This window comes from Cetorhinus maximus, chromosome 7, assembly GCF_964194155.1.
Source record: "Cetorhinus maximus chromosome 7, sCetMax3.hap1.1, whole genome shotgun sequence".
NCBI classification, from domain to species: domain Eukaryota; kingdom Metazoa; phylum Chordata; class Chondrichthyes; order Lamniformes; family Cetorhinidae; genus Cetorhinus; species Cetorhinus maximus.
Genome location: NC_135885.1, coordinates 62,006,894 through 62,024,062, shown reverse-complemented (window position 1 = coordinate 62,024,062; position 17,169 = coordinate 62,006,894). Strand labels below are relative to the sequence as shown.

The following is a 17,169-nucleotide window of genomic DNA, read 5'->3' as shown; positions in this document are numbered from 1 at the left end:
TACATGGATTATTAAAATGCCACGAACAAGTACAGAAAATAATCAAAAAGGCTGATAAAGTGCTGGCCTTTATAATTAGAATATGAGGGGCTAGAAGTTATTCTTCAGCTTACAAAGCCATGGTTAGATCACATCTGGAATGCTGTGAGCAATTCTGGACACCACAGCCTGAGAAGGATATATTTGCCTTGAGGGAGTACAGTGTAGGTGTCATGAAGCTATTAATGTATATAGCATTTTGGAAAATATTTTCCTTTTAAAATAGAGGTTTAGTCTGTGGCTGTGTCTTAATTGGATTAAAGTCAGCTAGTCTGGGTGCTTTGATGTGTGTTAGTTTTGATATGGAAGAGAGATAATGTATATTTGCATTTCTTGAATAGAGCATTCAAGAAGTGGGGTGAAAACTTGACGCCTTTCTAGCAGATACCAAGCAATATGTTTAAACTGCTAATAAAATTGGGACAACGAATGGGGGTTCATTGTTAAAAGGTGAAGTTCAAAGATGCTGGTGAGACAATGAGAATTTGAATTCAATCGGTGTTGGTAGGTATAACTTCAGCAGTTTTTGGGTGAGCAGAGGCAATGTGAGATCAAAAGGCACCTGTAAGCCTCCACCTTTCTCCAACAGGCTCCACAGTGAAAAGAACCTCATTTTGAATTTGTGAGGTGAAAATGCTTTGCCTGGTGTTTGGTTAAGTCTATGGGTTGCTGTTGCCTTAATGGAGATTAGTTTGGGAATTTGTTAAAAGTTATGATAGTAGTAATTTGTGGCCATGTGTATATATTTTAACCTGTGTAAATTAATAAAATGTTTCAATCAGTTTAATGTAAGGCCTCGAGAAATGGTGATCTGATTCCTGAATTTAGAGTCGCAACTCAAACATAACACTTAAAATTATAGGTTATGACAGTTGTTTAAAGCTTTCCTCTGGGATTTTTAAATAACTCCGCTTTACTAACTGCACCAGTCATAACAGTAGGCTTAGCAGAATGATACCTGGACTCCAAGGATTAAATTACAAGGACAGATTACACAAATGAGAGCTGCAATTTGGAAGATTAAGGGGCTATTTTATCAAAGGTTTCAAAATATTAGAGGAAATAGATAGGGTAGATAATTAGAAATTATTTCTGCTGGTTGGTGCTCTAGGGCATTGTTAAAAATTAGGAGCAAAATTAGGAAATACTTCAAATGCAAAGGGCGGTAGAAGTTTGGAACTCTCTCCTGCAAACAGCAATTGATGCTAGATCAATTGTAAATTTTAAATGAGTGATAGATTTTTGTTATCCAAGGGCATTAAGGAATATGGGGCAAAGCTGGTATATGGAGTTAGGTTACGAATCAGCCAAGGTCTTATTGAATGGCAGAATAGCCTCGAGTCCCTTCTATCTTGATAAAGGCAAAATGGCTTACTATGTTTCTATGTTCTGGAGTCCATTCTGTTACGATAAATGTGACTCGGTGATATATAACCTTTATGAGATGGCACATTCAATATTACGAGCTTAAAAACCACTTATAAAACACAACAGTTCAGAATTATTGCTGGCCACTAGTTGCTTTACACTTGGTATTTTTATATGATGAGTCTTTGTCTGCCAATTTAGCTAAGGCATTAGCAAATGTAAAACAAACCAATTCGTGCCTGTGTTGAAATAGTGAACATCATACGTTAGATAATTTTCCTCAAACGTTGGGTGAAATTTAATGTTGGTGATGGGCAGCCCGCCCCCACTGGGATATCAGTTACCTCTGGGAAGCCTGATGCTATTCCAAGGCAATCAGGCACTTACCTGGACAGTATTGGATCTCCCACCAAATCAAGCCCCTAAGCCCTGCCCTGAGAGCTGTGGCCAGTCAGAGGCTGGCAGTTCTCCAGTACCGGCAGCGCCACAGGAAGCAGTGGCCCACCTTCGGTACTGCACTTGGGCCATTGTCAGGGATTTATACTGGAGAAAGGTAAATGTGGGAGGGATGGGGGTAGCAGGCGTTGGAGGTGGCACCGGCAGTGGGGGAGATCCATGGACAGGAGGGAGGCTTTCCATGGGCCACGTGCATCCCTATGCCGGCCCCTCAATCAGGTACAGAGTACCTGAGTACAAGGTCCCTCCTTCCCCCTTATTAGACTGCAGGCAAATCTAACAGGGCTTGCTAGGTGACCTTCATGGATGGTGAGTTCCTAGACCTCCTGCTGTTTGAATCCCAGCAGTGGCGGGGTGAGACCCTTAAGTGGCTCTAAAGTGATTACTTAAGGGCTTCAATTGGACTCCAATTGGGAAGGCCTCCCTCCACCTTTCCCACTCAGAGCCTGATCATGGGGAGTTGGGAAGACAGCAGGACCTCCACCCCGCATCTTCCCCCTCCCCAATTACAGAGTAGAAAACAGATACTCGTGCTGCTGAAAATGTATTTTGAGTATTAAAAGGATTGAAATAAATTAGTCAGATTGAATAGAAAATAAATTTTATTCAGGTTAAAATAACAAAAAAGAGAGAACATGGAAGAATGAAGAAAAGATCAGACAGGATCTTTTATTTTTTGTTTAGCCTTGTATATTTGGTATTTATTTTTAAAGCACCTGGTTAGTGTTACGTTAATAATGCAGCTCTTAACATTTGTTCTACAGTCATATTAGTATGTTTTTACCACAGTTTGCATAGGCTTAAATTTAAGACACCAGCTAGATTGTTATTTCTCAGAGCTGCCAACAAACTAATGGTTAATATCAATAATTACTACCACCCCATGCTAGTTATTAAAGCTATATGAAGGTGATACTCAGGGTCACATCCCCACCCCCAACTCCAAAATAAAATTGTCTGTCAAGGAGTTTTTAAAAATGTACTGATTCTATTATTGCAGTTACGAATAGACAGCCACTAACTTAATAAATCAGCAAGTAGTATCAAACATTCTGGGGGACTGATGTGACAAATGCTGACATATAATCTGAAGGAGGCATTAATGGCCTAAACTACCCCCTCCCCCATGGCTATGCTGCGTTCTTATATGGGAAGTAGGTGTGAAAGATCAGTTCAGTCCAAAGGACATAGAGAGGTAGCTTGGGGTGCTCATGCTTAAAGGGGCACACTATCAGAACAGTTAATCAGTTTGACTGCAAGTAATTACCAATACCATTTACATCTCAATTAATCATAATTGCTAAATTGAAATTCTCCCTTTACAGTGTTTGAGAAAGACTGGGGTAAATAATTTAATTTATACATTTCCTGATAATGTAAAAATTATCAGTTGAACCATAATATTATCAAATACAAAGCTGAAGACATTATTTGGGTATTGTACCCCAGTGGAAAATAGGACTTGCATTCACTTTGTTCAGAGATAAATTTGTCAATCACAGCACTTTGTTTTGTCGCCGTGGTTCCTTTAAGGATCACTGTCATTCAAAATTAGACTGCATTCTCAGAATTTTGCTATATCTACCTGTGAAATGAATGTTATAAAATTTCAAATTAAAAGTTGGAAACCACTGTCAGTGTTATGTTGTAGTTCATATTTATAACATTTACACCAGATGATATAAAATGATGCAACTTAAGAGTGCTTTAGAACATTGATAAAAACTGTACTTTTTAAAAATGAGCTTTTCGTGGAAAGCCACTGCACCAGAGGTCAGGATTTTAAACGTGAACACATGCTATGAAGGAAGCCATGCAGGAATTTTAAAAAAAATCTTCCTTGTTTTGTTAGTTTAGATTCTGAAAGAAGCTTTTGTGTGTAAAGATGTAACTTGAGCCTAGGCCTGGAGCTATGCCCTGTGGTACACAGGCCACTATTTCTGCCCCAGTACCAAACTAACAAGCCTTGTATCTCCAACCTGACACTGGCTTTTGTAAGAAATAATTTACTTCAACCACGGTGATAAAAAGATCCTTTGTGTCATTGCACCACAGTTACTTAATAGGAATGATCAAATACGTTGATCATGGTAACATATTAAGATCTGTTTAAAATGTGATGTTGGTTTTATTGCAGCCTCTGAAGCCATATTCAGCAATGTTGTTCAGAAATTGCCCACTTTATTTCCAAGTCCCATCTGTTCCACTCTTGCTGATTTTATTTGTTAATATTTCTTAACCAGATTCATTGATTACCATGCCATGCCGACAGAAGGAGAGTTAAATTGGTCATTCGGAGCCGAGGGAAACACTCGCTTTGGCCCAAAAGGCCCCAGTTTCCTCTGCTTTCCTGAGAAAGTTACAAAAAACTATTCAGTGTTTTGTGTTTTTTTTTTAAAAACAGCAATGTCAGGAGAGCTATTAGGCTGCTTATCTGTCTTTCTACTTTGGCACGTGAATACTCCCAGCTCAGCATGCCATGTGTCAAATCTATCATTTGATATGTCAGCAACCATAATTCCCTCTTTTGTCACCAATTTTGACCAAAGGATGAAAAATTGCTGTCACACACCAGCAAAATTATTGTAGAAAAGAGCGAGTCTGTCTTTAGGTGTAAGCCAAGGTGAAACACAGGGAAACTCTCTTTAGATTAGGTCTGAGCTAAGAGAATATTGATCTGTATGCTGAAAATTGTTGATCTCTGGGAACAGGAGATGACAAATGGTGGCAAACAAAAAAATCGAGTCTCTCCAAGGACATTCCAGCTGTACTGTGTTGACTGGAAGTATCTGTTTAGTATTAGTAGAACCTACTTGCCCCCAGCAGGAATTGAACTTGGCTTCTGCCAAACATTTTTTTGTCTGTAGCTTTCCATTTCCATCTCATTTCCTCATTGCTATGTTTGACTTGGTTTTATGTGAGCTTACTTTTTTGTATTATGTGAATAAAATGTATTGGATTAATTGGAGTCACTATAGTAAGAATGTTAAGGCATTTACTTAGTCATCTTGTGCATTTATTAAAAAGAAACTAAAATTGTCATTGTAAATTTGAGGACATTACATGGTGGGAGTTTTTAAACAAAATGCAAATGATAATTAAAATGCAATGATTATATATTGTCACACTAAAATAATCAGGAACCATTATTGATTAATGATGCAGTAATCAAAATGCAATTATCTTCCTCTCAGGTTTATCCACTGTTTATTAATTTCAAAGGCATATACAGTATAATTTTGCTTCATTTTGACCAGGTGCTTGATAAATACTTAGACAATAGTATTTTGACTATACACATGTTATACAAGACTAGTCTTACAGGATCTGAAATGAAGTATCATGAGAATCTTGTGTTGTTGCCCAAAATGTCACTGAGTAGCTATTCAGCTATAAAATTTGGAAGTAACTGCAGCTGTAATCAATTATGTGTTGAATAACAAAATCCCAACCCCTTTTAAATATTCTTCTGAAAAATAGACAATAAAATAATAGTAATGTTTGAATGAAATATTTCTTTAGAAATGGTAGCATAGTGAATGGCACAGTTGAAATATGGTTGTAGATAAGATTTGAAGAGAAGGACATAATGAGGGAACTCCCATGTGATAAAAATGATTTAATTGGCAGAGGGTAGTGGAGATGACTGTGGATAATTTATTATAGTGATAATGAACTTATGTAATAATGGCTTGGGTTTGGGAAGATGTTAGCTTATACACAGTTATGCCTCTAAATTTGCAAATATCTGTAGGTTTTCTCCTGTGCAAGTTACTCTGAAATTTATTTTATAATGATTAGCAGGTTGCCTATGGTATTGTTTGTGATGAATTGGAGGACACTAATTTACAGTAATGATGTAATCAACAAAGTGTGACAGAGAAAATGTTACAGAAAATAAATGTGACACTTATAGGAAGTGTGCGATACACGCAAAACTTTTAATATGTAATCAGCATCCTGTGGTGTTGCTCATACTGAGTCAGCGGAAATAGTATTTTATAACAATAGGGGTGTCGTCAACAGAATGAGAGTTGAAATGTCTTGTAGAAAGTAAATGTGACACTTAAGACGAAATGTGCTCTATGTATCAGACATTTAATATAATAAAACACAGAGCAATTTTAGGCTTTGAATTTCATTGCTGTCAGCTGAAATGCACTCTCAATACTTGGATTGCCATTTTTAATATAACTTTTGGCCAATAAGCAAAGCCAGGTAATTAGCCATCGTCCACTAAGGACCATAGGCACCTCTCTCCACTAGAGAGAGACAATTGGTTATATATTGCTTGAGGGGCACTACTCCACAAGTGTGGGGCAAGGTGAGGAAGCAGGCCTCCATGAACTATTACACTGGTATGGGAATTGAACCCATGTTGTTGGCATGATTCTGCAGCTGAGCTAACTGACATCCCAATAGATGTGTTAGAAGTGGAATGAGCAAAGCATGCTTACAGATTACTGTTTTTTTTTCAGTTTCAATGACCTTCAGATTATCAAAACATTGAGACTTTGTCACACATAAGAATATCAGTTTAATTCTGAATATCCTCAATATTATATGTGTGAAGCTAACAAACTGACTTCAATTTGTAGATTTGATCCAGTCTTGCATAAATCAGTCCTAACCAAGTTTATTACTTGCAAACTGAATTATTTGAACCTTTCTTCCGACTAAAATTAAAACTTCCTAATGCATCTAGCCTAAGTTATTAGCCCTTCGTTGACTTGACTGTACATAACATTAATCCTTGAAGATTACTTTTCCTGATTTAACTCTCAAATCATTATTAAGTTCTTAGGATCCAGAATGTTTACTCCTAGTTTGCTGTTTTAGAATGTGGTGTCTGGTGTTAAATTCCTCAATTACAGTCCTTCCTTCTAAGTCCTACAGGCCTCCACTACACATATTGCATATCATGACAATTCTGACTTGAGGCTATTATTTTTTCCAAGAACACCCTGTGTTTGCATCCTAATAGATCTTACACTCTCAGTTTGGATTTGCTAACTTCCTTCACTTTTGGGTGGAATCCATTTATGTAGACATTACAGATGAAGGGATGATTTCACTGATGTGATAGTCTGGGAAGGGTATGAAATCTTATAAATGTTTATATCATAAGGAAGTATTTCCCCTAATCAGAACAGATGGAAACATTAAAAGAAAAAATTTAGCTTTGGCCCAGACTAGTCTTTTGATTCTTTTTTGACCTGAGTCTCCGGTATAGATTTTTCTATCTCTAAAATCTGAAACGTAAGTTGGCTATTTCTATTAGCTGCAAGCGTAACAGTTGGACTTATGCATCCCTGTGATTAATGTTGTTTCTATCCGACTGCTTAGAATGGTTTGTAGTCAATTTAAACATTAGTCCACAAACTGTCTGCAGTATGTCTCAAGCTTTATTCCAAAATATTTCAGATCACATGGTGGGATTTATTTGCATTCTGTTTCTGGCCATTAGATGGCTGTATTCAATTACAGCACATATCATTCAGCCACCCAATGTAAAGGATGATATTCCCATTTTTGCATAAGTCCAACCAATTTATGGCATATAAAGATAAATTCACCAATATCACACTCTCTGTAGGGAGCTGCATTTGAAATACATGCAGATCAAGGAGCATTGGAGTCACAATTTCTCAGCTCTATCCTCAATCCACCCTTCCATCAAGGTTTGCTGCTTGAAGTCGGAAATACATGGCTGGAATTTTACACCTGCCGGTCAGCAGGCTGGGAGGCAGTGATGGGGGGATGGTGGTTGGGGGGAAGGTGCCGTAACGTCAGGAGGGATGGTGCCGGGTGCTGTGCCCATTGCCAACCAGCTACCATTGGTATTTTACTCACCGCGGTGTAGTGTCAGGTGATCCGCATTCTCTTGGGCCATTTGAGGCCCTTTAGCAGTAGTGGGGGTGCCCATACCAGGTGGTGAGGCTGCCAGATATAATGCCTCTCATTTCATTGATTTCAGCATGCAACCTAGTACCAAATGCACTGCTGACTGCCTTTATGCTCAACAGAGGGCCAAACAGTGTGCCTAGCTAGCCTGCTGCTATTAATGTGGAGCTGCACTCATTATACAAAAGCTGTTGTAGATTGTCTGTGAAGTAATTTTCTACAAAGAGAAGCACAGAAAATGGAGTGACAAGCAAGAGAGAGGGCTCCTAGGTTTTCCGATGTGGTGCTAAAGGTATTAGTACAGGAAGTGAAAAAGAGGCGAGAATCTTTGTTTCTGTGGTGGGTCAGGAGACCCTTAAGGCATGCCCTGAGAAGAGAATGGGACAGGTGGTTAGTGGGCTTATTTCTGGAGTCTGGCTCTGAAGACCTGGCAACTATGCTGCAAGGAGTTGAATGACCTCACAAGAGTAGTCAAGGTCATCTATCAAGGAACTGTTGCCTGGCCAATCACTGCAGCCTCATGAAGAAGGGTGGAAGCAGAACCAGATCTCTGATGAAGAAACACCCCTACTTGAAGTGACACTTATAGCCACAAGCTCAGATAATGGTACTTTACATACCTTAGAGGATAGTATAGAGGTGGAATGGCACATAGTAAGTGACCAAGCACAAATGGGCTGCAGCTAAGGTAGGAGGAAAGGGGCAGTTCATCTGCCAGATCGCCAGAAGCTGAGGTGGCAGATGAGTTCACCTGCAGGGAACTCAGATGAGGACTTTGATGGAGTGTCATACAGGAGAGAGCTGATGAGCACACACACCAAAATGTACACTGAGGTGCTTGATGTATTGACAGGCCTGCCACAGAGTCTGATACCACTGTCAAGGAGCATAGAAAAGTCTGGCTGTAACTGGGCACATGGCTTTGTGCAGGGTTTAGAGTTTGTCCAGTATGGAAGTGGTGGTCCACTCCATGACTCCACTTGCTGGCCCATCTGTGATGCAGCTTCTGATGGCTGTTTTCTCAGCTTCCACTGCAACACAGGCAGAAGCTGCCCAAAGGCTCAGTGCTGGAGCAGAAGCTCAAACCAAGGTTAGAAGATCCACTCTTGATGCCACGCAGCTCAGACAGCTGCCTTCATCACTGCAGATACCAATGCTCAAAGTGGTTTGCAGGCTTTTGCAGAAGTCTAACACTTTGTGATCCAACAGATTACTAGGACTGCTGAGACTGTGTCCCAAGGGAATGCCAGTGGTTCTGTGGCACACAAACCTGCCGTCCTCTCTCAGGATGACAGTATTCGTGCTCCCACCCCTGCTAATTCACCATTGCCTTTGCTGTTGCCCCTCAGCCAGCTGATCCCAGGCTGCTACCTCCATGTAGAGGTGCTGTCCGAAGCTGGACCCTAAAGGCCAAGAGAGCTCAAGTGTTTCCTGAAAGGCCATCTGCATCTCTCCCAGAGAAACTCAGCAGCTTCACCCCAGCCATGCTGAGGCCATTGGTGTAGCATTGCATCAGAGCACTAAACCAGACAAAGACACCAGCAAGATGGATACTAAGGGGATGCACATGGGTGAAATAATTCTGTTTTGTATGTGTTTTTGGATGAGCTGGTAGATAAAGTTGTTACAGTTTTTTTGTTATTGGCTTTCATTTCAGGGCTTTAGTCAGGAGATGCTATGGTGGTATGTTGGGAAAGGCTGGGAACTTGTGGAGCAATGGTGATGTTGGGGTGACGTTATATGGGAATCAGAGTCCTATTAGCTGTTCATGGATATCCTGTCTGAATCGAAGGGCTTCTGGATGCCTCTCTCTCCTCCTCCGACCCCACCACAGTTGGCCTCCGAATGCCTGATCGCAAAGGCTGCATTCTCATGACAGTGGAGTTCTGAAGGACACAGCAGGCTACTATGAACTTGGACATTCACTCTGCTGAGTACTGCCCCCATCCACAAGCAGAGTCCTAGCAGGAGAATCTTTGCTTTAGGACATCAATGGTTTGCTCCATGGTGTTGCATGTTGTTGTACAGCTATCATTACAGGTTAAAAGCAAAATATTGCGGATGCTGGAAATCTGAAACAAAAACAGAAAATGCCAGAAAAACTCAGCAGGTCTAACAGCATCTGTGGAGAGAAAAACAGAGTTAACGTTTCGAGTCCGCTCTGAAAAAGAGCCATTCGGACTCGAAACATTAACTGTGTTTTTCTCTCCACAGATGCTGTCAGACCTGCTGAGTTTTTCCAGCATTTTCTGTTTTTGTTATAGGGTTCAGTGGAAAGGGGAGTCGTGATCCAGTGATATAGAGGGTAGCCTTTTTCACACAACAATTAGCCTCTAGTTTGTCAAGGTGGTCCAAAGATCGAGTGGGGGAATAGCTGACTCCCTTAGGATGATGGCATCATAGCAGCTGTCAGGATAGCGGGTATTCATCAACATGATGTTCTGTGTTTGGTTGCATATAACTACATGTTGATGGAGTGGTTGCCTTGTGGTTCCAGCACATCTCCCTGTTTACTGTGAGACTGGTGGAGCCACATGCATGCAGTCAATGCTTCCCTACACGACTAGGAATCCTGCTGCCCTGGCAAAGCCACATGCCCATAAGGGAGAAGATGCTGAAGTCCCCACTCTGTTTGGCTATGTTGCCTGCTCCATTCTGGAAGGAACCACATGCACAAAAATGGAGCGCATCCATTGGCAGTGGCCACTGGCAGTGCCAGCCTCACCTTGTTCAGTGCCCGACTCCTTTCTGAATATTGGAACCTCAGCTATTGCTCCAAGCTTTGATGGAGAAGTGTTCCCTGAAGACCCTCAGTGGGTAGAACCCTCCAACCTTCTCCCTCTGTACACTCCGCTTCCCCTCCATGCTGCCTGTGCTCCATGTCCCTGTCATTTTGCAGCCCAAGAGGAACTGCAAGTATAGCCCTCATATCTCTAGCAGGCTTTCTGCATACAGAACAGAAAACTCCCCTGAGCTCCTTGTTAGGATGCAGCAACACTCCTTTCAAAATCCAACAAGTCACCAAAACTTCTCCAGCAGCACACCACAGTACTTCCACAAACATTGCAGCAACAAAAGTAAGACAAAAGCATCTGAAACTTGGATGGCCGGCTCTTTAACTAACCCCAGTGGGGTGGCCCCTCCTACAGCTAAGTACATGTTTAACTGGGAGCTTTAACTGGACCTGCAAGGTCCAAATTGGCAGAATATGTGCCAAATCAGCCTTAGAGACTGACTGATGTCAGGATCTACCCACTCTGCATGCTTCTGGTGCATGAATGGGCACACCCTTGCTAGCTCCTTTCCAAGCATGGGGTACCGCACAGGTTGCACTAAAAGTGGCCAGAAGCAGTGTGCCCACCATTTTCAACTGCTCCAAACTGCAGCATAATTTTGCAGGCTTTGACCTGGGTTTGACCAGCCAAAAATTATCTGGAATAATTATGACTTTCATGTGTCGTTATTACTTAAAACCTTCCAGAGATAAAGCAAAATACACTGGCAGCCAATTTCAGCCCTATTCAATCCGCTTCAATGGTAATTCACTAATACAGAGATCGAAAGACACTTAGAAAACCTTTCATAAGAGACCAGCATCAATGAATGTTTTGTACTTTCTAAACATTCTAAATAGCATATTATTTCCATTAGAATCATCATTATTACTACTGCAGTTTTAGCCTGACAATCAGACAGGAGACTTTCATGGTAATAATTCAAAAGCAAATTTGCCGGATATGTGTAATTTGATTAGAAAGGATCATTTTGTTAAAAACAAGCACTCTGAAGGCCAAAATTTGTAGCTCTGGCGGAAGTGCGGCAGAAAGGACATAATGTCAGGACCCACACCCAGGAGTATTTACTGGGCCTTTTAAGGGGTGGACTGCATCAAAGTTGAGCAGTTCAGGGATTCCCAACAGAAGTTCCTAGTTCCTATGTTCCTGGCATGATGGAACTTCAGTAAGCTGCTACACTGTATAAAGACAGCTATGTGCCTACCAAAGTAGAAGGTGGGGATCCACCTGAAGTGCAAGGCCTGGAACCCACCACCCAAACATTGAAGACATTGTTGAAGCACCTTTAGGTTAAAGAGGAACTCTTCAGTGATAAGACTAGGCTGCACACCCTTTTCTGGATTCCTAGTCTTTTCCCATGTCGGGTACAGGAAATCTTCCCCTACCTGGCTCCACACTCTTTGGCAGGATCATCTGGAAAGTGATATCAGGTGGATCCAGATTTACACCAGGTTCAAGAGCCCATATGATTTCTGTTCCTTGTATGCTCCATCTTTATTGTTGCAACAGGAATAAGCTGGTACTCTGAGTAAAAGCAGGTGCTACAGGCCTGTCAATGTCTTTATTATGTTCCCTTTAATATAATTAAAAGGAACATAATAAAGATGTATTACTGTTAAAGCAATCGTTAATGGTCGCCTGGTAATGCAGTAATTTGATGCATCAACACACCAAACCACAGAATGGTAGATAGTGTACCCTCTTGGGATGTCTTAGTGACGTAGCTGTCTCAGCTGGAGTGAAGGGTTTTCTAATTGTTATACTCTGAAGGAAATTTAATGAATGGTGGTTGTGCTTTTTATTTTACCAGTGGACACAAGTTTATTAACACAGCTGTAAATTGTACCTAAAGGCCTTGAAATGCAAGGAGAGCTCTCCTGCGGTGGAATTTTCAGGCCCGAATCCTGATCCCGCCACCCGGGTAAAATCCAGGATCCCGAGGGAGAAATTTTTGGGGAGACCGTCCAAGGACTCCAGGCAAGCTTCCAGGTCTAGAGAGCCAATAGGAGGCTGTCCAGCACTGGACGATCAGCAGTCCCACTGTCAGAAATGGGAAGTGCCAAGGTAGCCCTCTGAAAACTTTTCAAATTTTCGAAATAAAAAGTGGTCACAGCTGCCAGGCCATCACTGTAGACTGGAAACCAGTCCTCAGGATAGCCTGTGGCTGAAGCTGTGACCCCCTAGCAATCTGGCTGTGGGGGTGGGGGGTATGAATGGAGATATTGTTGGACACCCCCCCGGCCTGCCGGTGGAAGGCCGCTTGCATCCATCAGCAGAGATTCGGCCTCAGCAGTGGGCGTGGGGGGCATCTGCCATCTTTAAAATTAGATTTGTCAGAAGAGTGCCCTCAACGGGCTCTGTATTTGGCCTAACTGGCAACCCCCACTGGCAAGCGGGTAGCTGTCAACCCCATTCTCCCAAAAGGAGTCTTCAAAATACGCAAAACACAGTGGCAGAGTAGCGCGCTGCCCAGTCGTGCCAAATTACCAGCAGGTCCTCCTCTCAGTCTGTTCCTGCTGCTGTTAAAGAAAAAAATCCACATCTAGTTTGCTACCCTAACCCCAGCAACCTGGAACCTCCAGTGATGAGATGTAAATGCTGGGTCTAGTGCGTTGCTCCAGTGCTCTGGAGGTCCCAGCAGTTTCTGATCAAAGTTGCAGGGGTAACAGAGAGGATGGCTGCAGAGTTCAGGGGATGTTACATTATGCAGAAAGGCTAAAAGGACAATCTTCTTAAGTGGTCTGTAGAATTTATAGTTTAACTGTAAAATTATACCGTGAAGGAGTTTAGCTGAAATTTTTAAAACAATGTAATTGAATGGAAATCTGTGTTCACATTTCCATGTTGGAAATCCAAGATATTATGATTAATTTTAAATTGTATGGTGTTTCACATACTACATTTCTAGTAGACCAAAATTCCTGAGCAAAAATGAACTTTGATACTTTTCAGAAAACTATTTGACCTCTACTCAATTTCCTTCACTCCTTTACTGAGACGTGGATCTACACGTGTTAGCGACTTTCTCATTCATGCACCTCCTTCAACTCTGCAGGCTTGATTCGATGTATGTAGTATGTTCCCATATGCACCTTTAAGTTCTAGATAGCAACAGGAAAAAGAATTCTTGCATATTCTCCCCTCCCTAATCCAGAGTTCTTGAGGTGAATTTGGGGTTTCACTGCTATCCTTGCTTCGATCAACCAAGTCAGTATCAACCAATGGTTGAACCTTCCAGGTTTCACTAGCTAAGTATGGATATATACTTTCAGTTCTGTAAGCTATAAAAGGGCTAATGGGAGACTCACTAAACTTATATTTCTTGAAAAACAAGTGAGCCAAGGTTGTCAACAGTCACTCCACCTATTTGAAATGTTTATCAGTGGTGTGTTGGAAAGCATTATAAAGCAGTCTTGAGTTGTCTATTCCTTACACCTCTGAAAGTCGGTCGTGTTTCATTTTGCAGATGTGTATATGTTGATGGACTCACTTAGGGACCTAGTGTGTTTAATTTAGTGGTCTAGAAATTGGACCATGCTGTGCTCTTTCTTTGGGAAACTAAGTGGCTCCCTAAGTCTCGAATATGGCAGTCAAGAATAACACACAGGTTAGAAGTACACCACCCACCAAATTGGCATAAGCGAAAAAAAAATCACTGTCCTGAAACAGGAATTAGCTACTTTGCATCTGCATTTAAAGGGCCCACTGCTTGTTTAAAGTTTCCTGTACAATATTGGATTGCCCTGTGGCAACCAGCACTGGATGCATTCACCAAAACTAAGTCTACAGATAGCCTAACAACTTAAAGAAACTGCTGCTGGCTCCAACCAACAAGGTAAATGTTTAAAAAAAATAATTACCTGAAATACCGTAGAGCAGAAATGCTCCTCACAATGCCACGTTAAAATGAGGCAAACTATTGCCTGTCAATATTATTGCCAATTACATTATTAAGATTTAATGGCAATTATGTTGTTAAACAGGTGATGGGTATTTGTACACCCATAAATGGGGATAGCTGGGATACTGGTGAGGTGGAGGAGTATTGACTCTACTAAGTCAATAAGCCCTTTCTGCAAAGAAATGTCTTAGTTTTGATTTCAATTGTCTTGGATCCATGTAACACTGCCAACTACCACTTATGTCACTATTGCAATGTGTGTCTATCCTACCTGACCTCCCCTGTCACCACCAACTGCTACCCTCCCTCCCTGCCACCAGTACTCTCCCAACCTGATCTCTTTCCCTCCTGACCCAATCAATTGCTCTCTGTCCCATTCTTACCCCTTTGAAGTTAAAGCAGCAGCAGCCCATCACTGGACAGGGGAGGAGCCAGCATTAAGAGGTTTGGCCAGTTCGGGGGTTCGTCATTGGCATTGCATAGACGTCAGAGCAGTGGCAAAGCTGTTTGTACTCCACCATCTGAGCACCAGGAAGGGTGCAGCTGGAAATGGGTGCTGCACACTCAGAAATCAAGGCCATCCCCAATAGCTCTCCCTCTTAATTGCCCCACTTCCCACTCACCTTTAATGACCTACTTGAGGACTGTTATTGGCATTATGACCCAAGCTTTGTTTCCACTTCACTGTAAGCTCTCTGGGATCCCAATTGTTATCTGCAGCTCACCAACTCAATGATAATAAGGCCAATTCATTAACACACAGGGATTAATACATTTTTGGGTATGCTTAAATTTCTGCATTAGTATCTGAACAACGGAGGCTGGATTTTCACCCCAAGAAGCAGGAAACAGGGGCCAGGTCTGGACCTGCATCAGAAACGAACTTCCAGTGGGAAGCTGACTGAAATTCAGGTTTTTGCAGGGGTGAGCCTTAATTGAAATGGAGGTGGGTTTTCTGTCCAATTAAAGCTGTTGGTGGCAGGTACAGAGGCAGGTTTCAGATACCTAAGAAAGCCATCGCTGAGGCTGCTGGTTGGCCTGAGAGAAAGAGTTTGAGCCAAAGCCTGCCACTGCACCACTGGGACCTGAGACACCACAGGGGAGGTAGAGGCCTGGCACCCATAAGGGAAATATCTTCTTCCCAGAGGTTGGCAGGAGAAGGCCACCTTGTATTGCCAAAGAGGCATTTCTCTGTTTAGCATAATTTTCCTCTGCCTCCAGTTCCCCTCCTCTCTTATCTCCTGCTCCTCCCCCGATGAACTGTCTCCCACCAGGGTCTCACCATCCTCAAGGTCCATAACTCTCTGGAGGGCCATGTTATGGAGAGCACAGCAGACCACCATAATGACCAAGACCCTTGCAGAAGTTTATTTTGGGGCATCACCTGACTGGTTCGGGCACAGGATCTAGTGCCCTCCAACCTACATTTCCCCATCACTTGTGAATCTGATGTGTTATCCAATCACGGTATAGATGGTAACTGTTAACTGGGTGATGCACCAATCTGCAGCCACCTGTGAGGCACCTCAGAGGTCCATAGTGACAAAGACGCAGGCACCCATGACCTACCGCTTAGTGAGTTGCAGTCTCCTTTGGCACTGATTCTCAGTCACCTCCGGGTATCTTCACCTCTGCCTGTAGATCCTGTGCTCAGGATGGTACCTCCTCTTTTGTGTCCTTGTCCCTCTCCTCTGGTCTCCTGATGCCCCATTGCTCCCTATCTCCAATGGCCTTGATTTCTGAGTGTGCAGCACCCATTTCCAGCTGCACCCTTCCTGGTGCTCAGGTGGCGGAGTACAAACAGCTTCGCCACTGCTCTGATGTCCATGCAATGCCAATGATGAACCCCCAACTGGCCAAAGTTCTTAATGCTGGCTCCTCCCCTGTCCTGTGATGGGCTGCTGCTGCTTTAAAGGGGTAAGCACTTTAACAAATGAAAACCAGAAACACTTAGCTGTTTAAACTTTCTGGCCCCCATCACATGCCCCTGACATTTTCCTCACCTGCCTTCAGCGGGTCTGAGACAGACAGCTGCTGAATGCCAGCCACCTCCAGGAAGATTTCAATAAGTTTTCAGAGTCAAGTCTTAACAAGCCCTCCTCTACTTTAATTGTGCTCTTTAGGAGTGTGGGTAAGATTGGAGGCCCCTGCTTTCCCTTGCCCTCACAAAGATCGGAGACACCAGGAATGGAGGTGGGATATTCAGCTGCATGATTTTGCCGCCGTTTTTCAGCCACCCCCTCCATTCCAAACCAAATCAGGCCACAGAAATTCGACCCTAGGTTATCCAATGGGTTATGGTTTTGGGTGACTTCATGTGCCTTATTATGGCTCTCAAAAATTCTGGAGGAATGCAACAGCCTTCTGTCCCATTTCTTGATCCATCTTGGTACCTAGGATGTTCTTGGGTGCCAACATTTGGCACAGAAATGGACCAAAAATAGGCAAAGAGAACTCTGCTCTTTCTTGCCTCTCTGAGAAATTTGTAGTCTACATTCACCTATCACTCAGCCGCCTACATAGTCAGTTTGATGTTGGATAAGATTTATTTCCCAAAGCTTCTGACAAGAGAGCATGGACAAAGCAATTGGTAATGATTAATTCTAATGCACAACATTAGACTTGACATCTCTCATTGGTATCTGCTGTCTATGAATGACTCAAACCCACATTTACAAGTGTCTAATGACTAACTAATGACTTTGG

At 42.3% G+C, this 17,169-nt stretch overlaps 1 protein-coding gene across 2 annotated transcripts in view; it reads left to right on the top strand.

Annotated features, from left to right (window-relative positions):
• Nucleotides 1-17,169, top strand: part of LOC144682828 (PC3-like endoprotease variant B) — an 898,333-nt gene that overhangs the window by 418,334 nt on the left and 462,830 nt on the right. The window lies entirely within an intron of this gene.